Source organism: Piliocolobus tephrosceles, chromosome 6 (genome assembly GCF_002776525.5).
Source record: "Piliocolobus tephrosceles isolate RC106 chromosome 6, ASM277652v3, whole genome shotgun sequence".
Lineage (NCBI taxonomy): Eukaryota > Metazoa > Chordata > Mammalia > Primates > Cercopithecidae > Piliocolobus > Piliocolobus tephrosceles.
In genome coordinates, this window is record NC_045439.1 from 106,720,833 (window position 1) to 106,744,925 (window position 24,093).

Consider the following 24,093-nt stretch of genomic DNA (forward strand, 5'->3'; position numbering starts at 1 on the left):
TGCACTCCAATCTGGGTGACAGGGCAAGACTCCATCTCAAAAAAAAAAAAAAGAAAGGCATGAAGTAAAGAGGCCAGTTGGGGAGATACTGCAATAGCCCAGGTAGAAATCCTAAGGACCCTACCAGACCAGTGATGCTAGGGATGAGCTGAGAGGGCTGTGACAGACAAGAAGAATCTAAAAGCACCACACAGATTTGAGAAAAATTGAAAGCCAAATCTGAAAGGTAGGAGCCTTGTGATCCAAGTTTCACAATGACTTTTTTTTCTTTTTTGGCTCTGTCACCCAGGCTGGAGGGCAATAGCGTGATCTCGGCTCACTGCAACTTCTGTCTCCAGGCTTCCAAGTCATTCTCTTGCCTTAGCCTCCTGAGTAGCTAGGATTACAGGCACACACCACCACGCCCAGCTAATTTTTGTGGAATTTCACCATGTTGGCCAGGCTGATCTCGAACTCCTGATCTCAAGTGATCTGCCAGCCTTGGCCTCCCAAAGTTCTGGGAGCCACTGTGCCTGGCCAACAATGACATTTTGAGCTGGATAATTCTTAGTTGTAAAGAGCTATCCTGTTCATTGTAGGATGTGCAGCAGCTTCTATGGCCTCCACCCACAATATGCCAGCAGATACCACCTCCTACCCCAAGCTGTGACCACAAATGTCTCCAGACAATGTCAAATGTACCCTAGTGAGGCAAAACCACCCCTGGTTGAGAAACATTAATCAAGGAGAATGTGCCTTTGGTTTTGCTGTTTGCTGTTAGTAAACATGCTAAACGGCCAGAAAGCACTGTGCTCAGCTTTAGTCAGCTCAAACTCAGCAACGTTACATGTTAACTTGAAGATCTTGTTTGGTGGAGATATAAGTAATGTATGCCCAGAAGAGAAATGCCCAAATATTACGATTGGCAGCCCCAGCTCATGTCAGCCCAGAGAGAAGAAGTCAATTATGCTAAATTATAATTTTCACCAGAGTTTAAAACTTGACTCTTTACAAATATACATTGAAGATGTCAAAAACTTACTCAACTTACTAATTAACGAGGGAAGCAGTAAGATAGTAAAGCTGATTCATGGCAGGGTGCGGTGGCTCAAGCCTGTAATCCCAGCACTTTGGGAGGCCGAGACGGGCGGATCAAGAGGTCAGCAGATCGAGACCATCCTGGCTAACACGGTGAAACCCCCGTCTCTACTAAAAAATACAAAAAACTAGCCGGGCGAGGTGGCGGGTGCCTGTAGTCCCAGCTACTCGGGAGGCTGAGGCCAGAGAATGGTGTAAACCTGGAAGGCGGAGCTTGCACTGAGCTGAGATCCGGCCACTGCACTCCAGCCCGGGCGACAGAGCCAGACTCCATCTCAAAAAAAAAAAAAAAAAAAATACTGATTCAAAGGGCACCTTGAGAAACAAAGTGTTTGTAGACAATTATTAAAGAATGTTGGAATAAAGTTCCTAGCTTAGAGATAGAACGGGCTAATGCCTTATAAGGCAATACAAAATCGTAACATGTGAGCATTTCTCTTCTACTGGGTATACATTATTTGTGTCTCTACCAAACAAGATCTGCAAGTTCACATACATTTTACTGAGTTTGAGCTAGCTAAAGGTAGACACAGGGCTTTCTGGCCATTTAACATGTTTATTATTAACAAATAGCAAAGTCAAAGGTGCGTTCTCCCTGATCAATGGTTCTCAACCAGCAGTGATTTTGCCTCCCTAGGGTACATTTGACATTGTCTGGAGACATTTGTGGTCACAGCTCAGGGCAGGAGGTGGTATCTGCTGGCATATTGTGGGTGGAGGCCATAGATGCTGCTGCACATCCTACAATAAAAAGGATAGCTCTTTACAACGAAGAATTATCCAGCTCAAAATGTCACTGGTGTGAAGACTGAGAAGCTTTGCTCTACATAATTAAAACATCCTTAAGGCCGGGCACAGCGGCTCACGCCTGTAATCCCAGTACTTTGGGAGGCCGAGGTGGGTGGATCACTTGAGGTTAGGAGTTCAAGATCAGCCTGCCAACATGGCAAAACCCCATCTCTACTAAAATACAAAAATTAGCCCAACGTCATGCCAGGTGCCTGTCATCTCAGCTACTGGGGAGGTTGAGGCAGTAGAATCGCTTGAACCTGGGAGGCAAACGTTGCAGGGAGCCAAGAGTGTGCTACTGCACTCCAGCCTAGGTGACAGAGCAAGACTCCATCTTAAAAAATAATAATAATAATGGCCGGGTGCCTGTAATCCCAGCACTTTGGAAGAGACCCAGGAGGGTGGATCACGAGGTCAGGAGTTGGAGACAAGCCTGACCAACATGGTGAAACCCCATCTCTACTAAAAATAAGATTAGCCAGATGTGGTGGCGCATGCCTGTAAACCCAGCTACTCAGGAGGCTGAAGTAGGAAAATCACTTGAACCGGTAGGTGAAGCTTGCAGTGAGCTGAGACCACACCACTGCACTCTAGCCTGGGCAACAGAGGGAGACTCCGTCTCAAAAAAAGAAAAAAAAATCCTTAGATGTCCTTACATGTTGTTGCAAGACTATGCTATGCTGCCCAGCTTTCTTATTTCCAGCTTCTAAATAATTTTTCTTAACGGTAATGTTCAACCATCTGTTTTCCAAGGAAAGTAGATATCCCCCTTTCACAAATATTTCACCTGAGTTTTTATTTGTTTTTTGTTTGTTTGGGTTTTTTGTTTTGTTTTGTTAGTTTTTTGAGACAGGATCTCACTCTGTTGCCCAGGCTGGATGGAGTGCAGGGGCGGGATCTCAGCTCACTGCAGTCTCCACCTCCCAGGCTCAAGAGATTCTCCCACCTCAGCCTCCTGAGTAGCTGAGACTACAGGCATGTGCCACCATGCTCAGCTAATTTTTTCACCTGGCTAATTTTTGTATTTTTTAGAAGAAATGGGGTTTCACCATGTTGGCCAGGCTGGTCTCAAATTCCTGACTTCAAGTGATCTGCCTACCTCGGCCTCTCAAAGTGCCAAGATTACAGGAGTGAGCCACCACCCTCTCAGCCCTCACCTTAGTATTTTTTAAAAGGTTTTCTACCTAATCCGAAGGACATCAGAAAAAAATCGATTAAGCAAGACAACCACTCCCATTTCCTGGGAAATCTATCTTCTTGCAATCTTACTGCAGTAGTTATTCAAAGGCTGCAATTTTTCCAGGAAGCATGATAGTGCCCATAGATTTCTTAAAAACAAGGATAGTCAAAGAAAACAAAAAAAATTTTTTTAAGTAGTTCATATATAATTGGGGAAAGCTGGCAGGAGGGGCAGAGGTACAGGTTACAGGGAGGACAGCAGGGAGAAGACAGGTGCCAATGACAGGCCCAGCTGATGCAATCTGAACCCATCATCTTCCCTCAAGTGCCTTGCATAAATCTCATAAATGAACCAGGAAGCAATAAGCATTTATTGATATATGAGAGTAAAAACTCTCTTGCGTAGTAGAAATTATCAAGGGCTGGGTATTTAACCTTGCTAATCACATTGCAGGAAAAGCCCATAAAAATGTTCCAAAGCAAGTCTGAATATTGATTTGTACCTGTGCAAAACAAACAAGTCTCAACCACAAGAGTCCTGATCATTCTGGTGAGTCATCATTTTCCTCCTACCTGCACCAGGCAGGATGATGACAAAGTTTTGGAGATGGATAATGGGAATGGTAACTGCTGGGGCTCAGAAATTTGACATTTTGACATGCTGAACTAAAGCAGCAGCCTCAATGTCTCTCTGAACCCATGTCTCAATCCTCTGTCTCTCCCAAAGTGCGTGCATGCACGCTCTCTCTATATATATATATATAAAAATACATATATATATATACTATATATATACTACATATGTTAAAAAACCAATAGGCATATAAGAAAGAATGAAAGAAAGAAAGAAAGAAAGAAAGAAAGAAAGAAAGAGAGAGAGAGAGAGAGAGAGAGAGAGAAAGAGAAAGAGAAAGAGAAAGAGAAAAAGAGAGAAAGAGAGAAAGAGAGAAAGAGAGAGAAAGAGAGAGAGAGAGGGAGAAAGAGAAAAAGAAAAGAAAAGAAAAGGAAAGAAACCCTGTGCTTTTCAAGAAGACCTCTGTATTTCTCTCTTGGATGTGCTTCTCCCACAGGGAACGTCCCAGTACACTGAATCCCTTTTCTTGAGCCCCTGCTGATTGTATATTCTACTTCCCCTGTCTACTACCTAAAAATAAAGTTTTAAAATAAAAAATAAGATGTTTGTGCCGTATGGGTAAGTAAAAGAATTTTGTTCACCTTCTGAGTAAACTACACAGAGAAAGAGTGTATTTATCAAGATTGTTTCCTGTGCTTCCTATTTTTTCTTTCTGAGATGGGGTCTTCCTCTGTCTCCCAAGCTGGAAGGCAGTGGCAGGATCACAGCTTACTGCAGCCTTCAGTTCCTAGGTTCAAGCAGTCCTCCCACCTTGGCCTCCCAAGTATCTAGAACTAAGGTTGTGTACCACCACACCTGGCTTTTTTTTCTTTCTTCTTATTTTTTGTAGAGACAGAGTCTTGCTACATTGTCCAGTCTGTTCTCAAACTCCTAGGCTCAAGTGATCCTCCTACTTCGGCCTCCCAAAGTGCTGGGGTTACAGGCATGAGTTACTGCACCCAGCCTATGTTTTCTTTATTGGGTCTTTGATTACTTAGGGCAGCTAAATATTAGAAGAGTAAAGCTTTTTCTACAACTGTGTAGCTCCCTATATTTGCTATTAAATTCTTTTAATTATCACTTTAGTTAAATGATTTCATAATGATCTGTGACCCTATTTTTGATATAGTATTTTTAAACCTTTATTTCTGACAAACTTCCCAGAATCAAAATCGTCTTTTTGACTTCAGGCTAACTTTTTAAACATTCCAGAAGCACCCCTAAAAGTGCAAAAGAAGGACATTAAACCAATAGGCATATTTGATATGTTAAAACTATATAGGAAACACTGTCAAATAAAAAATGGTGTTTAACTTTTTTTTGAGTTATATTTGTATGGAAATGTTATTAACATATGTGTTCCAAAACTGAGATGCCTAGAAATCTTTTATGTCTTGGTATACGTTATAGATCATACTTCTGATTACGTTAAATTGTTATAGGCCACAAAAATAACCAAATATCCTCGTCAATTATGTTATTATGATGAACTCTCATCCGATCTTTAAACATGGTCATTTTAAATCGGCGTGTCCACAATTACTTCATTCTGATGCTTTTGTTCCTGAAAGCCCTTTACAAATCCTAAAGTGTTATGTCTTCAGAAGATATGTAAAAAGAACAAAAAGAACTCTGACAAAACACGTTTCTAGTAATTTTGAGTTCATACCATTGGCCTGAACTTCCAGAACTCTAATAAAATCTGGACTCAAAAATGCTAACATAACATTAAGCAAGATAAGAATTAATTACATGGGACTAAACTAAGGAAAGATGATTTTTTGACTTTTTATTTGAAATATTGCTGATTGTTATGTGTGGTTCTTTTTTAAGCTCTCTATAGCTTACAGCAATTTGAAGTATATTTTTGATATTTGTTTTTCTCCCTACCTGATTCCTACACAATTTGGAAACTATTCATGATTATTCTCTTTTTATGGCATTATAGTTATGTCCATACATTCCATGAGAATCTGTTCCTGTAGAAGGAATTGAGAACACTGGTTATATTACCAAGACTTTCCCTGAAATGTCATATCTTTGAATATAACCAGACAATTTTTTGAGACAGGGTCTCACTCTGTCTTCCAGGCTGTAGGGCAGTAGTACAATCATAGCTCACTGAAGCCTCAACCATCAGGGCCCAAGCCATCCTCCCACCTCAGCCTCCCAAGAGACTGGGACTACAGGTATTTGTCACCACGCCCAGCTAATTTTTTAAAATTGTTGTATAGATGGAGTCTCACTATGTTACCGAGGTTGGTCTCAAATTCCTGGCCTCAAGTGACTCTACCACCTCGGCCTCCCAAAGTGCTGAGATTACTGGTATGAACCATCATACCCAGCCCATGACCGGAAAACTGTAAGGAACAGAGGTTGATTTTATAAAGCCAATAGAAGACCTTGGAGAAACTGGCCTTATATCTTGTCCACGTGTCTACCTTACAGTGTTCCTGGCCTTGTGGTAAGTAAATAATATCACTTTCTCATATACCCATGAAACTCAAGGTATTTGGGGGACCCTGGAAAGAGAGAAAATCACCCAATCCATACAGGCATTACAGGCACAATCTGATTGCAAGTTCTTGACTTGGTTCCTAAGCCTCAAGAGGTTTTTTTTGTTTTGTTTTGTTTTGTTTTTAAGATGTTGTCTCACTGTCACCCAGGCTGGAGTGCAGTGGCTCTATCTCAGCTCACCGCAACCTCCGTGCCTCCTGGATTCAAGCGATTTTCCCTCCTCAGCCTCCTGAGTAGCTGGGATTACAGGTGCGGGCCACTACGCCTGGCTAATTTTTGTATTTTCAGTACAGACGGGGTTTCACCATATTAGCTAGGCTGGTCTCGAACTCCAACTAACCTCAACTGAGCCACCCGCCTCAGCCTCCCAAAGTGCTGGGATTACAGGCATGAACCACCATGGCTGGCCTTCAAGAGGCTTCTTAAAAGTCTAATCTGAGGTTCTTAAAAAGTTCCAAGACATACATGGGACCAACAGGCATATGAAAAAAAGCTCAGTATCACTGATCATTAGAGAAATGCAAATCAAAACTATGATTAGATATAATCTCACACTAGTCAGAATGGCTATTAAAAAGCCAAAAAGTAACAGATGCTGGTGAGGTCGTAGAGTAAAATAAACACTTACACACTGTTGGTGGGAGTGTAAATTAGTTCAACCATTGTGGAAAGCAGTATAGCCATTCCTCAAAGAACTAAAAACAGAACTACCATTCAACCTAGAAATCCCATTACTGGGTATATACCCAGAGGACTACAAAATCATTCTGCCATAAAGACACATGCAGGCAAATGTTCCCTGCAGCACTATTCACTATAGCGAAGACATGGAACCAACCCAAATGCCCATCAGTGATAGACCGGATAAAGAAAATGTGGTACATACACACCATGAATATTAATGCAGTCATAAAAAGGAATGAGAGCATGTCCTCTGCAAGGACATGGATGGTATATTCAGGAATATTATCAATAACTAAATAGCCATTTTGGTAGTCAATTAAGTAACGTGTAGCCAAACTTTACACCGTTTAGTAGCCATAAATTACACTCTAAAATACTACATGGCAATATAATAAATGCAGACATTATTCTGCAAAGCAATCACATTTTTAATTTTTTACTGAATATGGCTACTTGATTGAAGATGAGAATAGCAGTGAGATGGGCAGGGAGTAAAACTGGGCCCTGACTCTGGCCCCTTCTCTTACCCGGGAAATGTCTCTAAGACCTGTCTGCAGTGCTTGCAGGTGCCAGCTGGAACCTCAGTGGGTGCTGGCCAACCCTCAGGTGGAATGCACCAGGCCAGCAGATGTACTTCATGCTCCTGGGTGTCAGCAGTTCTGTGCTCTGGTGCTATTTTCTGCAATGAGTATGATAAAAGTGCCCAGTGGGACCTGGGAGTGCTTCCCTCAGGACGAGCAGAGACTCAGGGACATTGCGCCCATGCTGCTTCCAGCGCTCAACCTTGGCCCTTCCCAGTGCCTAAGTCAGGGACTGAACACCAACCTCAAGCCATGGTTCTGGGGTATCTAGACAGAGGGTGGCATGGGCCCCGTTATAGCTCGTGGGTTTGATACGCACAGTTGGTGCCCTTAGTTTTCCCCTGCCTGGCTTCTATCAATGGATCTACATACACAATCTCTAACTCAGGAATGGAGAAGGGAATCTACCGCATGTGAGCATATCTGCCCCGATATTTGGGAAGAGCTGGACTAGGTCGACCACTAGACCAAGCCAAATTTGGGCTCAAGAAACTGGCAGAAGGAAGAGACAACCCCAAACTGTCTGAACTCCTGCTCCAGATTGGATCACCAGGCTAGTTACAGAATGGGTCTCCTGCAGCAGTACAAGACCAAGATGTGTGCTGCACTGCCCTGTATCTGGCTGGAAGGGAACCCCAAAATGCCTCATATAACAGAGTGGGTGTCCAAGGAATGTCCAGTTAGTCACAGAGAAATAGCATGACCCAATGAGAAGTTCTATAAGGAAAACAAAAAACAAAGAGTTTGGACATTTTTTCCCAGACTGCAGTTAGCAGGAGAGGACAGAATACAAGCTTTAGAACGATCCACCCATTTGCTGGGTTGGGTATAGACTGGGGTAAGACTAGAAGCCTAGAAGCAAGGAGACCAAGTGGTCGTGTAGTGAGCTAGCTCACACTAAAATAAAACCACCTGTGAGAGTAACACGATCAGCATTTGCCTAACACTTACACTTGCATAGGCAGGCACAGTTCTAAGCACTCTGCATGTATTGATCATTCACCCTCACACAGGCTTGTGAGGAGCCGGGCATGGTAGTTCACACCTGTAATCCTAGCACTTTGGGAGGCCAAAGCGGGTGGATCACCTGAGGTCAGGAGTTCGAGACCAGCCTGGCCAACACGATGAAACCACATCTCTACTAAAACTACAAAATTAGCCAGGCGTGGTGGCAGTCGCCTATAACCCCAGCTACCCGGGATGCTGAGGCAGGAGACCTGCTTGAACCTAGCAGGCAGAGGTTGCAGTGGGCCGCGATCACACCACTGCACTCCAGCGTGGGCGACAGAGCAAACCTCTGTCTCGAAAAAAAGAAGCCCATGAGAAAGGCATTATGACATTCTATGTGTGAGGCAGAGAGAAGTTCAACAATTTGCCTGAGGTCACACAGCAGTGAGGACAGAGTCACATTCACTCACTGCGCTCTTAACCATTATATATCCTTTCCTGAAGGTAGAAAAAATGGACAACAGATTCTGAAGATAGTTAGGAGGCAGAACCCATAGGACTTTGTGCTTGATTGGGTATGATGGCAAGAAGAACAAAGAATGACTCCTAAATATCTAGCTTGGGGAACTGGATGGATGACAATGCCTTTCACTGAGCAAAGGTGCACAGAAGATGGTTAGTGTCTGCGTGGACAAAATGACGAGCAGAGTTTTGAACTTGCTGAGTTTGAGAGGACAGTAGAAAATCCAAGTAGAGGCCGGGCGTGGTGGCTCACGCCTGTAATTCCAGCACTTTCCGAGGCCGAGGCCAAGGCAGGCGGATCATGAGGTCAGAAGATCGAGACCATCCTGGCCAACACGGTGAAACCCCGGTCTCTACTAAAAATACAAAAAAATTAGCCAGGCATGGTGGTGGGTGCCTGTAGTCCCAGCTTCTAGGGAGGCTGAGGCAGAAGAATGGCATGAATCCGGGAGGCAGCGGAGCTCGCAGTGAGCGGAGATCGTGCCACTGCACGCCAGCCTGGGCGACAGAGCGAGATTCCATCTCCAAAAAAAAAAAAAAAAAAAATCCAAGTAGGGATGCTCACTAAGGGGTTGAACATACAGTTTTAGAGCCCAGGAGACAGACCTTGACAGGAGTTATAGAAATAAGAGCGATTGGGTAAGAATGCTCATGGAGGGCATGGGAAAGAGACAGAGAATAGCATTAGCTAGAACCCTGAGGCAAACCCACATTTGAAGAAGGGCAGATTAAGAGGACTCTAGGGAGAACTTTAAAAGACACTTTTGAGATGATTTTCTTAGAAGTCAAGAAAAGGTAAGCCAGGCGTGGTGGCTCATGCCTGTCATTCTAGCACTGTGGGAGGCCAAGGTGGGTGGGTCACTTTGAGCTCAAGAGTTCAAGACCAGCCTAGGTAATGTGGCAAAACTCCATCTCTACAACAAAAAAATAAATACAAAAAATTAGCCAGGCCTGGTGGCTCATGTCTGTAGTCCCAACTGCTCTGGAGGCTGAGGTTGGAGGATCACTTGAGCCTAGGAAGTAGAGATTGCAGTGAGCTGAGATTGTGCCACTGCACTCCAGCCTGGGCGATACAGCAAGACCCTGACTCAAAAAAAATAAATAAAAATAAAAAGTCAAGGGAATGTGATGTCATGGAAACCTAGAGAACGCATTTCAAGAAAAAGGAGTGGCCAATGCTGCTAGAAGTTCACAGAAGAAAGAGCTTGAAAGGTTCACGGATGATCTTATTGTAAAAACTTGGAATTAAGGACAAAGGAATAGAAAATTTTCACCCATTTTTTCATAACTCAAAATCATACTTGGTCCTCGTCCAGTCTTGTTTTTAAAATCATAGAGATGGGGGCCTATGTTGCCCATGCTGGTCTCAAACTCCTGGGCTCAAGCAATTCTCCCACTGGGTCCTGCTTGTAGTCCCACTGCTGGCCTCCCAAAGTGCTGGGACTACAGGCAGGCTTCCATCTTTTGGTAATTCTTTGTGTTTGTTTGTTTTGTTTTGTTTTTTTTGAGACGGAATCTCGCTCTGTCGCCCAGGCTAGAGTGTAGTGGCCAGATCTCAGCTCACTGCAAGCTCCGCCTCCCGGGTTCCCACCATTCTCCTGCCTCAGCCTCCCGAGTAGCTGGGACTACAGGTGCCCGCCGCCTCGCCCGGCTAGTTTTTTGTATTTTTTAGTAGAGACGGGGTTTCACCGTGTTAGCCAGGATGGTCTCGATCTCCTGACCTCGTGATCCGCCCATCTCGGCCTCCCAAAGTGCTGGGATTACAGGCTTGAGCCACCGCGCCCGGCCAGGTTTCCATCTTTAATGCACAAGAAGTCATACCCAGCCGGGCGCAGTGGCTCACACCTGTAATCCCAGCACTTTGGGAGGCTGAGATGGGCGGATGGCGAGGTCAGGAGATCAAGACCATCCTGGCTAACACGGTGAAATCCCGTCTCTACTAAAAATACACAAAAAAATTAGTCGTGCGTGGTGGCGGGCAACTGTAGTCCCAGCTACTCAGGAGGCTGAGGCAGGAGAATGGCGTGAACCTGGGAGGCGGAGCTCACAGTAAGCCGAGATCGCACCACTGTACTCCAACCTGGGTGACAGAGCGAGACTCCATCTCAAAAAAATAAAAATAAAAAGTCATACCCAAAGGATTACAAATTTTTCTATTATAAAGACACATGTACACTATGTTCACTGCAGCACTATTCACAATAGCAAAAACTTGGAACCAACCCAAATGTCCATTCATGATGGACTGGATAAAGAAAATGTGGTACATATACACCATGGAATACCACGCAGCCATAAAAAAGGATACGTTCATGTCCTTTGCAGAGACATGAAGCCAGAAACCATCATTCTCAGCAAACTATCACAAGAACAGAAAACCAAACACCACATGTTCTCACTCATAAGTGGGAGTTGAACAATAAGAACACATGGACACAGGGAGGGGAACATCACACACTGGGGCCTGTTGGGGGGCTAGGGGAGGGATAACATTAGGAGAAATACCTAATGTAGGTGATAGGTTGATGGGTGCAGCAAACCACCATGGCATGTGTATACCTATGTAACAAAACTGCACATTCTGTACATATACCCTAGAACTTAAAGTATAATAATAAAAAAATAAGTCATGCTATGTATATTATTATGTAGCCTGTTCTTTTTACTTTGGAATACATGCTAGGCAATTACTTGTGCCATGAAGAGTCCCTTGTAAACATCATTTGAATGGAAACATGAGGATTCCAGTCCAGACATATCCTATGGCCCACAGGACTCATTCACAGATCCACTCTTGGACAGTATTTCCTTACTACATGCTTGTTTGCATAGTCAGGCAGGGACCAGGAGTTGGAGTTAAGAGGAATGAGGACCTCATCCTCTGGACAGTATAATTCCTTTATTCCTTTTGATAGTTGGTCTTGAATTTTACTGCACTAATGCAGAAGACACAACCAGCAGAACTTGAGTTTGACTACTCAAGGATTATAATTTCTCTATTTATTCTATTTCCAGTTTTCTCAGAAGAGCCAATAATTGTTTATATTTCCTTATAGACCATGGGTTTGGCCTGGGTGAGAATTTTGGACAAACTAAGGTGTTGCACTTTGCAGCCTTGAGCAAATATGTTGACAGGCTTAATGTGCTGTGGTTGATGGCTAATCAGGGCATCTCCCAGTCAGATAAGAAATTACAAATACAACCACTTAGATCCCACCCTCCCACAATGCTGTAGGAATTCTTCCTCATTGCCATGCCCCTCACCTCCCCCACCCAAAACAAAATGTTGCTTATTCCATTCCACGTCAGTCCAGCAGATGATCCCAGCACCAGGCCTGGGGCGAACTCAGCTGTCCCTCCTTCCCTCACTGACTCCCCACACTGTGTACTTCCTTCAAGTCCAGTTTAAGCCTTTCCAATGAAGTTTCCCCAGTCCAAAATGACATCTGAATTTTTTTTTTTTTTTTTAAGATGGAGTCTCTCTTTGTTGCCCAGGCTGGAGTGCAGTGGTGCGATCTCTGCCTCCCAGGTTCAAGTGATTCTCCTGCCTCAGCCTTTCGGAGTAGCCGGGATTACAGGCACATGCCACCATGCCCAGCTAATTTTTATATTTGTAGCAGAGACTGGGTTTCACCATGTTGGTCAGGCTGGTCTAGAACTCCTGACCTCATGATCCATCCACCTCAGCCTCCCAAAGTGTTGGGATTACAGGTGTGAGCCACTGTGCCCAGCCAAATCATTTCTGATGCAGCACCTTCTGGAGATTCAGAGCCCTGGCCACAGTGGGGACACTGCAGGCTCATTCAATGCAATGTGGTGTCACAGGCACAGGGGACCATAGGCCCTGGGCTCAAATCTCAACTTTGCCACTTCTTAGCAGTATAACTTAATTCAATGAGTAACTTAACTTCTCTGTGCCTCAATTTCCTTACCAAGAATGAATTCTGCCAGGCACAGCAGCTCATGCCTGTACTCCCAGCATCTCGGAGGCCAACGCAGGAGGACTGCTTAAGCTCAGAAGTTTGGGAATAACCTGGACAACATCGTGAGATCTCATCTCTACTAAAGATAATTAGCCGGGTGTGGTGGTACTTGAGTACTTGAAGCACTTGAGGAGGATCACTTGAGTCCAGGAGGTTGAGGCTGCAGTGAGCTGTAATGCTGCCACGGCATTTCAGCCTGCATGACAGAGCAAGGTCGGCCACAGTGGCTCACGCCTGCAATCCCAGGACTTTGGGAGGCCAAGGCAGGCAAATCACGAGGTCAGGAGTTTGAGACCAGCCTGGCCAACATGGTGAAACTCCATCTCTACTAAAAATACAAAATTTAGCTGGACATGGTGGTGCACACCTGTAATCCCAGCTACTCAGGAAGCTGAGGCAAGAGAATCACTTGAACCCTGGAGACGAAGGTTGTGATGAGCCGAGATGGTTCCACTGCACTCCAGCCTGGGCAGCAGAGCAAGACTCCATCTCAAAACAAAACAAAACAAAACAAAGAAGATTTCCCTGCTGGGCCTGGTATCTCATGCCTATGATCTTAACACTTCCAGAGGTAGAGGCAGGAGGATAGCTTGAAGTCAGGAGTTCAAGACAAGCCTGGGCAACATAGTGAGATCCCATCTCTACAAAAAATTTTAATAATTTGAAAACAAAGTCTAAAAATAAAAAAGAATTAGTTCTTACTTCTGAGTTATAATAAAAGAAATCAAGATATGACCAGGCACAGTGGCTTATGCCTGTAATCCCAGTAGTTTGAGAGGCCAACATAGGTGGATCAGTTGAAGTCAGGAGTTCAAGACCAGCCTGGCCAGTGTGGCGAAACTCTGTCTCTACTAAAAATTCAAAAATTAGGCAGGTGCAGTAGCATGCACCTGTAATCCCCACTGGTCAGGAGGCTGAGGCAAGAGAATCGCTTGAACCCAGGAGGCGGAGGTTGCAGTGAGCTGAGATCATGTCACTGTACTCCAGCCAATGCAATGGAGCAAGGCTCTGTCTCAAAAATAAAATAATATATATATGTAACATAATCAGTCCCTGGACAAAAGTAACAGTTCTATAAATGTTGATCCTTATTAATCAGATACTGTTTTGAAGTCTAACTCAACTCTTCATTTTTTTTTTCTTTTTTTAATTTGTAGAGATGAGGTCTTGCAGTGTTGCCCAGGCTGGTCTCAAACTCCTGGGCTCAAGTGATCCTCCTGCCTCAGCCTCCCAAAGTGCTGGGATTACAGGCATGAGCCCCTGTACCTGGCCAACTCTTCTCTTCAAAGAAACTTCTGATGCTGGGGAAGAATTAGTGATCCCAGAGAAACCACCATTCATTTGATCATTCACAAATCATTTCTGATTGCTGACCAAGTGTTTTCAGAATCTGAGGGGCTATTAGCAGGCTATAGACTACTATCCTGCTAATAAATAAAAAAAAAATCTGTGTGTAAACTAAATCTTCCTGCATGCTTGTTATGGACTAAACATTGTTACTAAATGCTTTTCTCATTTAGCTCCATAGCAATCTTTTGAAGTTATTATTTTTATTCCCATTTTACAGATGAGAAAACGGAGGCTTAGAAGTATTAAATTGTACAGACCTGGTATTTGAATTCTGGTTTTCTAACTTCAGTGTTCACATGTCCAAGTACTGTGTGTTAAGCACTTGGTGAGAGATTGACACATGGGGTGCATGTGAATAGGTGAGAAAAAAAAAATCCAAGAAATTTTTACCTCCCCCTTTTTATTTCAATGTGGGACTATCTATAACTCACAGTTCTGGTAGGGACTGAATTTAATCACGTTGGATAGACTAAGTCCAGTATTAACTACTTGGATGTGTGGTAGAGAAATAAGGCACATATAATGTATATAAATCTAAAGATCACATGTTGGAACCCCAACGTCAAGGAGATAGTATTAGGAGGTTGGACCTTTGGAGGGTGATTAGGTCCTAAGGGCAACCATCATGATTAGGTCCAATAACCTTATCAAAGGCCTCAGAGAGTTAGCTCATCCGCTCCCCCAAGTGAGGACACAGTAAGAAGGTGCCATCTAGGAGCCAGAGACTGGGCTCTCACCAGATACTGAATCTGCTGGCACCTTGATCTTGGACTTCCCAGGCTCCTGAGCTATGAGAAATATATTTCTTGCCTGGTCCACTGGTAATGGGTTATCAGAACATATTAATATTAGTGTCACTGAAATTGCTATACAACCCCCCACTGCTAAATTTGACTGGCTCTTTAGAATAAAAAGGAAAAAAGAAATTTCTTGTATAAGCTAGTCAGTCTATGGTATTTTGACATTCCAAATGGGCTAAGACATAAGGAACTACAAGAGGAGTAACAGGCAGGAGGGAGGCAGTGAGGAGAGAAGGGTAGGTGATGTGCTCCCTCGAGTTTGAAGTGCTCGTGGAACACGCAGGTCGGCCTGGGGAAGGCATGGTTTGGGGTTTTATCTGCAGAGATGGGGAATACAAGCCATGATTAACGGTCCACAGAGTTTCTAAAGTCCAAAAGCCAAGAAAGGAATCCCTGGACCCAATAGTTGAGGGTCCAGCAAAAGAGGCAAGGACAAGCCATTTAAATGCATACCCCATTTCCAATGACAGGCTAAGTTCCTTAGCACAGGCAGGCACAGCTCATCCATGGTCTCGCTATGATTTCACTTACACTTGGTCAATTGAGGTCCGAAAATAGATGAATCAGTACAATAAGATGTTGTAAGAGAGAGCACATGAGAGCGAGCGCCCACTCACACAGTTTTTATTATAGCATACTGTTATAGTTCTTCTATTATTAGTTATTGTTGTTGATACCTTGCTGTACCTAATTTGTAAATTAAACTTGACGACAGGTCAAAGAATAACATACCACATATTTTTTAATATACGGCTCAGAACTAACTGCAGTTTCAGGCATCCACTGGGCAGTGGGCGGAGGGCGGGGAGGTCTGAAACGTAGCCCCTGGTGGATAAAGGAAAACTACTGTATCATTCACAGAGGCTTACATCTAGAAGGCTCTCAGTCGGGCGCAGTGGCTCATGCCTATAATCCCAACACTCTGGGAGGCCGAGGAGGGGTGCAGGCGGATCACTCGAGGTCAGGAGTTCATGACCAGCCTGGCCAACATAGTGAAACCCCATCTCTACTACAGATACAAAAAATTAGCTGGGTGCAGTGGCGCATGCCTGTAGTCCCAAGTACTCAGGAGGCTGAGGCAGGAGAATCGCTTGAACCCAGGAGGCAGAAGCTGCAGTTGAGCCGAGCACTCCAGCCTGAGCAACAGAGTGAGACTCTGTCTCAAAATAAACAAAACTTAAAAATAAGAGAAGGCTCTCAAAAGTATTTTTGGAGTGATTAATTTATTAGTGTGTGGTTAGCCTGACCTTTAACCAAAACTTTATCATTTTTTTCTTTTTAAATAATACATATTGATATATCCAGCAAGAGACTCGTCTAATAAATAGCTATTTATTTACCAAATAAATAGTTTTTCTTGAAGAAATAAAGTTAGGTCCCCACCTCATGCCATGGTCAAAATAAATTTAGAATCTACTATTGTTTTGTTATGAAAATGTTAGGGAAAATGGAGAATGTTTACATTGCTTAAGGGTAGAGGTGATCTTTCAAAGCAAGACAAGATCCTACAGCCACACCACCCCTGAACGCATTCAATCTGTCTCATCTCAGAAACTAAGCAGAATCAAGCCTGGTTAGTACTTCAGTGGGATACTGCCTGGGAGTACTGGGTGCTATAAGCTTAAAGAAACTAAGAATAAAAATAAAGCAAGACAAGACACACAGATGCTGTAAACACAAAATAAACCCTGAGATTTGACAGTATAAAAATTAGATGTTTCAATATGGCAAAAGACAACTCAAGTAGATTCAAATGATAAACAGTAACCCAGGGAGAAAATGTTCACTTACTGTTCATAATAAACAGAACTTCTGTATGACAATTAGAGCTTATCATGCCCTGCTGAAACTCACAGGGATATGTCTCATGACCTGCTTATACTGTTGTCTTCAGATGGGTACAGGGGTCATATGGGTACCAGGGTTGTGAGAAAGTCATTTAGTGGATATATAAGATAAACAGAATAAATCAGTTCTATTTTAATTAATGACTGAACAACTTAAGTTAATTCTATTTAAATCCCTTTAGCAGCAACTGGGACTTACAAAGTGCTTTCACACATACGACATGCTCAGGCTGGCCTGCAGGCCTGGCTGCCCCCGCACATCTCCGACTACATCTCCAGTGATCCTCTTCCTCTTCCTCGCCCATTAGTCTCCTTGCTACTCAGAAACTAACATCTCCTGCCTCAGGACCTTTGCACATGCAGTTTCCTTCCTTTGGATCCTCTTGCCCCACATACCCTTTTGCTTGATTCCTCATTTCACTGAGGTCTCTCAACAAACGCCCCCTCTGCACCCAGGCCTTATGGTCAGGGACTCTGTTTTGATTCTGCTGTGTCCCTAGTGCCTACAGCAGAGCCCTCTCTATAATAGGAACTCAAAATCTTGTTGAATCATAGGATTCATTTATTAATCAATTGCTTCATGTAATTTGTTTTTCTTCTGAGTCAAGGTCTTCCCCTGTTACCCAGGCTGGAGGACAATGGCACAATCATAGCTCAATGCAGCCTTTATTGCTGGGGCTCAAGTGATCCCACTGCCTCAGCTTTCTGAGCAGCTAGGAATGCACGCATGTGCCACTGCACCTAATTTTTATATTTTTTGTAGAGACAGAATCTCGCTATGTTGTCCAGAATGGTCTTGAACTCCTTGCCTCAATGAATTCTCCCTGCCTCAGTCTCCCAAAGTTCTGAAATTACAGGTGTCAGCCACTGTACTCAGCCTACTTCATGTAATTTGATCCTCATAATAAAAAGACTTGCTTATGCAGCATATTTACTTTTTTTTTTTTTTTTTTTTTTTTTTTTTGGAGATGAAGTCTCGCTCTTGTCCCCCAGGCTGGAGTGTGATGGCACGATCTCGGCTCACTGTAACTTCTGCCTCCGGGTTCAACTGATTCTCCTGCCTCAGCCTCCCGAGTAGCTGGGATTACAGGTGTCTGCCACCATGACCGGCTTTTTTTTTTCTTCAGTAGAGATGGGGTTTCACCATTTTGGCCAGGCTGGTCTCATACTCCTGACCTCTGATGATCCGCCTGCCTTGGCCTCCCAAAGTGCTGGGATTATAGGCGCGAGCCACCATGCCCGGCCGGATATTTTCATTTCTTCACTGAATAGAATACATAACCTATTGCATTTTCTTACATCCCTCCAGCTCAACACAGCTGCCTCCCTGAAGCATTTAAAAGCCCATCCTTTCCAAATGTGCTAATGTGAATTATTCTCACTACTGAGATTCCTCTGTCTAAATGAACAATCCTTGTTATCTGGCCCCAGAATTTTGAGAGGTCAGCATGGAAGGATCACTTGAGTCCATGAGTTTGGGGTTGCAGTGAGCTATGATAGCACCACTACACTCCAGTGTGGGCAACAGAGCAAGACTCTGTCAAACACACACACACACACACACACATACATACACACATACATACATGCATATATACATACATACATCGCCCCTTGTGAAGCATATGCTTGCAGTGAATCCCACTGTGATATGACCCATTCTTTCCTCTGTTTGAGGATAAAAAGTAGGCTGGGCAATGTAGCTCATGTCCGTAATTCCAACACTCTGGGAGGTTGAGGTGGGCAGATCACTTGAGGACGAGAGTTGGAGACCAGCCTGACCAACATGGAGAAACCCCATCTCTACTAAAAATACAAAATTAGGCCAGGCACGGTGGCTCACGCCTGTAATCATAGCACTTTGGGAGGCCGAGGTGGGCAGATCACAAGGTCAGGAGATTGAGACCATCCTGGCTAACACGGTGAAACCTGTCTCTACTAAAAATACAAAAACTTAGCTGGGCATGGTGGCGGGTGCCTGTAGTCCCAGCTACTCGGGAGGCTGAGGCAGGAGAATCACTTGAACCCTGGAGGTAGAGGCTGCAGTGAGCCAAGATCGCACCACTGCACTCCAGCCTAGGTAATCAGGGCAAAACTTCATCTCAAAAAAAAAAAAAAACAGTAGCCAGTATAGAAACTCAGTAATTTTAAATATTTGAAAACTGTTATCAAGTCTCTTGTTAGCATTCCTGTTCCATGATGATTCCAGGATAAAACTGGTACTTCATGCCGTTTCTTGCAATAATGTCCTCCGAGCAGTAAGCTTTACTGCTTCTCTCCCCGTGAGACTTGCTGTCACACAACAGTTAGGTCTCAAGACAAACCTCAGCAGCTTCCAGTGCAGCATGGTGACCTTGGATTGTTTTATATCAAGGCCACACTCAGAGCACCAGCACTTCATGGAAAATAATAAATGCTATTCCCGTGATCTAGTCTGAGATAGGGAGACAGTAAATATACAAATTTGATAAAATCTTTGTACTCAAGAAGTTAAAATATGACCGGGCATGGTGGTTCATGCCTGTAATCCCAGCACTGTGGAAGGCCGAGGTGGGTGGATCACCCGAGGTCAGAAGTTCGAGACCAGCCTGGACAACATGGTGAAACCCCATCTCTACTAAAAATACAAAAATTAGCTGGGCTTGGTGGCATGGGTCTATAATCTCAGATACTCAGGAGGCTGAGGCAGGAGAATTGCTAGAACCCAAGAGGCAGAGGTTGCAGTGAGCCAACATCACACCACTGCACTCCAGCCTGGGCAACAGAGCAAGACTCTCTCTGGAAAAAAAAAAATTTAAAAAGAAGTTAAAATATAATAGGGGATCCAGATAACGAAACCAGCTTATTATAATAAAGTCGGGATGAAAATAGATGCTAAATAAAAGTCCAAGCAATGTGCTCTGGAAAAGCAAATTGAATGGAGAAAGACAGAGTTTTATTTGTGCTAAAGAATGAAGATGGGCCAGGGACAGTGGTTCACACCTATAATCCCAGCACACTGAGAGGCTGAGGCAGGCAGACTGCTTGAGAGCTCAGGAGTTCGAGACCAGCCTGGCCAATATGGCAAAACCCGTCTCTACAAAAAATACAAAAATTAGCCAGGCATAGTGGTGGGTGCCTGTAATCCCAGCTACTCCGGAGGCTGAGGCAGGAGAATCGCTTTAATCCAGGAGGCAGAGGTTGCTGTGAGCTGAGATGGCACCACTGCACTCCAGCCTGGGAGACAGAGTGAGACTGTCTCAAAAGGAAAAAACAAAAACAAAAACAAAAGAAAAGAAAGATGAGGGTGATTGGGTTCAATTATGGCAGAGGTGGAGGAATGGGGATGAATTTAAGGTACGATAAAGAAGGGGTGATTGGAACGCACAGAGGCTTTTTTCTTCCTCTTCCGGGGACGTTGTCATCAGGCACTCAGAATGGTCCAGCGTTTGACATACCGATGTAGGCTTTCCTACAATACAGCCTCTAACAAAACTAGGCTGTCCCGAACCCCTGGTAATAGAATTGTTTACCTTTATACCAAGAAGGTTGGGAAAGCACCAAAATCTGCATGTGGTGTGTGCCCAGGCCGACTTCGAGGGGTTCGTGCTGTAAGACCTAAAGTTCTTATGAGATTGTCCAAAACAAAGAAACATGTCAGCAGGGCCTATGGTGGTTCCATGTGTGCTAAATGTGTTCGTGACAGGATCAAGCGTGCTTTCCTTATCGAGGAGCAGAAAATCATTGTGAAAGTGTTGAAGGCACAAGCACAGAGTCAGAAAGCTAAATAAAAAAATGAAACTTTCTTGAGTAATAAAAATGAAAAGACTTGCTGAAAAAAAAAAAAAAGAAGGGGTGATTACTGAGGACAGGTAGGATAACGAGGGCTTGGGTACATAGGACAGTCTTGGGCAAGAGGGTTATTTCTTCCTTTGAGACACAGAGGTGCTCGTAAAGAATGCATGAAGGTGTGGTGACATTTCAATGAGCCGTGGGAAAGTTTATGCCACAATCTTCTCACAGAGGTGGAAGGCTAGATCACTGAGTGAGAGTAAGGGCACAAAGAAGAATGAGATCGAAAGAATCATGTTACAAGAATCGGGATGCAAATCAATATAATTCCAAACAGCAAGAGAGAATAAGAGAGAGACCAGGGATGAAAAAATAATCAAGCAATCTTTAGGATCCCGCTAAAGGTTGATCACACAATTTTGTAATGAAGTCAAGCAACATGGTTCTGTTTTTTGGTTACTGTTTTGCTAGCACTATTTAGACAGCTTGGGTACACATGTACAGGAAATTTGCAACTAAGTTTACATGAGGTTGAAGATTGGCTCTGGAAAAGAAAATCAAGGGTGAGAAGAAAGGAGGAAGTTTATGAGAGCAGAGAAATGGTTGACCCTAAGGTCCAGGTCGGACAGGGAAACAAATGAAGCCAGAGGTGACTGAGGCGCTTGCTGAGAGAATAAGGAAAGGTTGGAACCTAGAGGCTGAGATGTTATCATAAGGCAGGTTTAGTAGAAATAAGGATACAGAAAAGATGAAAGGTCAACATCAGAGAAAGGAGCTTCAGGGTTTGTAATTTCAGGTCAATGTTGGAGAAAGGAAGACTCCAGGGTTTTTAATTTTAGGTTCTACAAGAGGACTTGTCCAAGAGTTACTAACGTGAAGCGGGGAGGAGGGTCAAGACACCATAAGTCCAGATGCTGGATAAGTCACTCATCTGGACACTGGAGATGCTCCAGATGACTGCCAGGGACTGAGCTCTGGGCAAGCCTGAGATCCAGGGACCAATACGCTCAGGGCATCTGGAAGAGACCTGGAGGCAGTCGCAGTAAGTACACACAGCAGGCAACAGGGCTGGCTGGTGGTGGCTTAAGAGGAAACGATCAAACCACTGTCTGAAAGCAGATGTGGAGAGCACAGAGACGATGCCATCCTCCTGACTCCAGTGTGCAGGGACTATGAGGCTATAGGGCGAGATGCTTTTCAAAAATGGGGGGAGGAGGGGCGAGCCCACACAGGAGGAATTAGTCATGTACTGCTTTATGATGGAGATACATTCTGAGAAATGTATTTTTAGGTGATGTAATCATTGTGGAAACATCACAGCATGCACTTACACAAACTTAGATGGCACAGCCTACTACACACCTAGGCTTTATGGTATGGCCTGTTGCTCCCAGGCCTATTGCTTCTGGCGGTACATACCTGTGGTTCCAGCTACTTGGAGGCTGAGGCAGGAGGATTGCTTGAGCCTAGGAGTTCAAGGCTATAGTGAACTAGGATTGAGCCACTGTACTCCAGCCTAGGAGACAATGAGACTCTGTCTCAACTGAAAAAAAATTGAAAATGGTACACCTATATTACAGGGTACTTACCATAAATAGAGCTTGTAGGACTGGAAGTTTTTTTTTTTTTTTTTTTTGAGACGGAGTCTTGCTCTGTCACCCAGGCTAGAGTGCAGTAGCGCGATCTCAGCTCACTCGGGTTCAAGTGATTCTCCTGCCTAAGCTTCCCGAATAGCTGGCATTATAGGCACCCGCCACTGCGCCCGGCTAATTTTTGTATTTTTAGTAGAGATGGGGTTTCACCATCTTGGCCAGGCTGGTGTTGAACTCCTGACCTCGTGATCCACCCGCCTCGGCCTCCCAAAGTGCTGGGATTACACACAATTACAGCACAAGGCCCACCGCGCCCAGCCAGAACTGGAAGTTCTTTGGGTGAGTCAGTGTGCGAGTGTGTGGTGAGTGAATGTGAAGGTCTAGGACATCGCTGCACACAGCATACTATAACTTTTTACTTATAAACTTTTAAATAAAAAACTTTTTAGGCTGAGTGCGGTGGCTCACGCCTGTAATCCCAGCACTTTGGGAGGCCGAGGCGGGCGGATCACCTGTGGTCAGGAGTTCAAGACCAGGCTGGCCAACGTGGTGAAACCCTGTCTCTACTAAAAGCGTACACACACACAAAGCCGGGAGTGGTTGTGTGTGCCCGTAGTCTCAGCTACTCTGAAGACTGAGGCAGGAGAATTGGTCAAACCCGGAAGGTAGGGGTTACAGTGAGCCAAGACTGCACCATTGCACTTCAGCCTGGGTAACAGAGCAAGACTCCGTTTCCAAAAAAATAAAACCTTTTTGATTCTTTTGTAATAATACTTAGCTTAAAACACAAACACATTGTAAAAGTATTTTTAAAAAAAGTTTTTTCTTTATATCCTTATTCTATAGGCTTTTTCCTATTTAATTTTTTTCCTTTTTAAACTGTTCTGTTAAAAACTAAGACACAAACACATATTACCCTAGGCCTACACAGGGTCAGGATCATCAGTATCACTATCTTCCACCTCCGTATCTTGTCCCACTGGAGGGTCTTCAGGGACAATAACACGCACGGAGCTGTCCTCTCCTATGATAACAATGCCGCCTTCTGGAACACCTCCTGAAGGACCTGCCTGAAGCTGTTTTACAGTTTTTTTTTTTTTTTTTTTTTTTTTATAAAGAAAAAGAGGTTTAATGGCCTCACAATTCCACATGGCTGGGGAGGCCTCACAATCATGGCAGAAGGTGAAAGGCACGTCTTACATGTCAGCAGGCAAGAGAGAGAATGAGCTTTTTTTTTTTGAGACGGAGTCTCGCTCTGTCGCCCAGGCTGGAGTGCAGTGGCCGGATATCAGCTCACTGCAAGCTCCGCCTCCCGGGTTCACGCCATTCTCCTGCCTCAGCCTCCCGAGTAGCTGGGACTACAGGCACCCACCACCTCGCCCGGCTAGTTTTTTGTATTTTTTAGTAGAGACGGGCTTTCACCGTGTTAGCCAGGATGGTCTCGATCTCCTGACCTCGTGATTCGCCCGTCTCGGCCTCACAAAGTGCTGGGATTACAGGCTTGAGCCACCGCGCCCGGCCTGTTTTTTTTTTTTTTAATAGAAGTACATGCTAAACTAACAATACAAAGTATAGTAAACATATAAACTGACGCTGTCATTTATTATTATCAAGTTTTATGTACTGTCCATAATTATGTGTGCTATATTTTTATAAGGCTGGCAGTGCAGTAGGTTTGTTTGCACCAGCATCACCATAGACACCTGTGTAATGCATTGTGCTATGATGTTACCACAGCTATCACCTCACCAGGTGATACAAACTTCTCAGCTCCATTATCATCTTAGGAGACCACCATGGTAGATGCAGTCCCTTGTTGACTCAAGCATTGTTGTGTGGC

General features: G+C 44.1%; 1 pseudogene across 1 annotated transcript; it reads left to right on the forward strand.

Annotated features, from left to right (window-relative positions):
• Nucleotides 1-20,269: 20,269 nt before the first annotated feature.
• Nucleotides 20,270-20,718, forward strand: LOC111553686 (annotated as a pseudogene). Its single transcript, XR_002735035.2, has one exon. The product of XR_002735035.2 is annotated as a 60S ribosomal protein L34 pseudogene (transcript).
• Nucleotides 20,719-24,093: the final 3,375 nt, after the last annotated feature.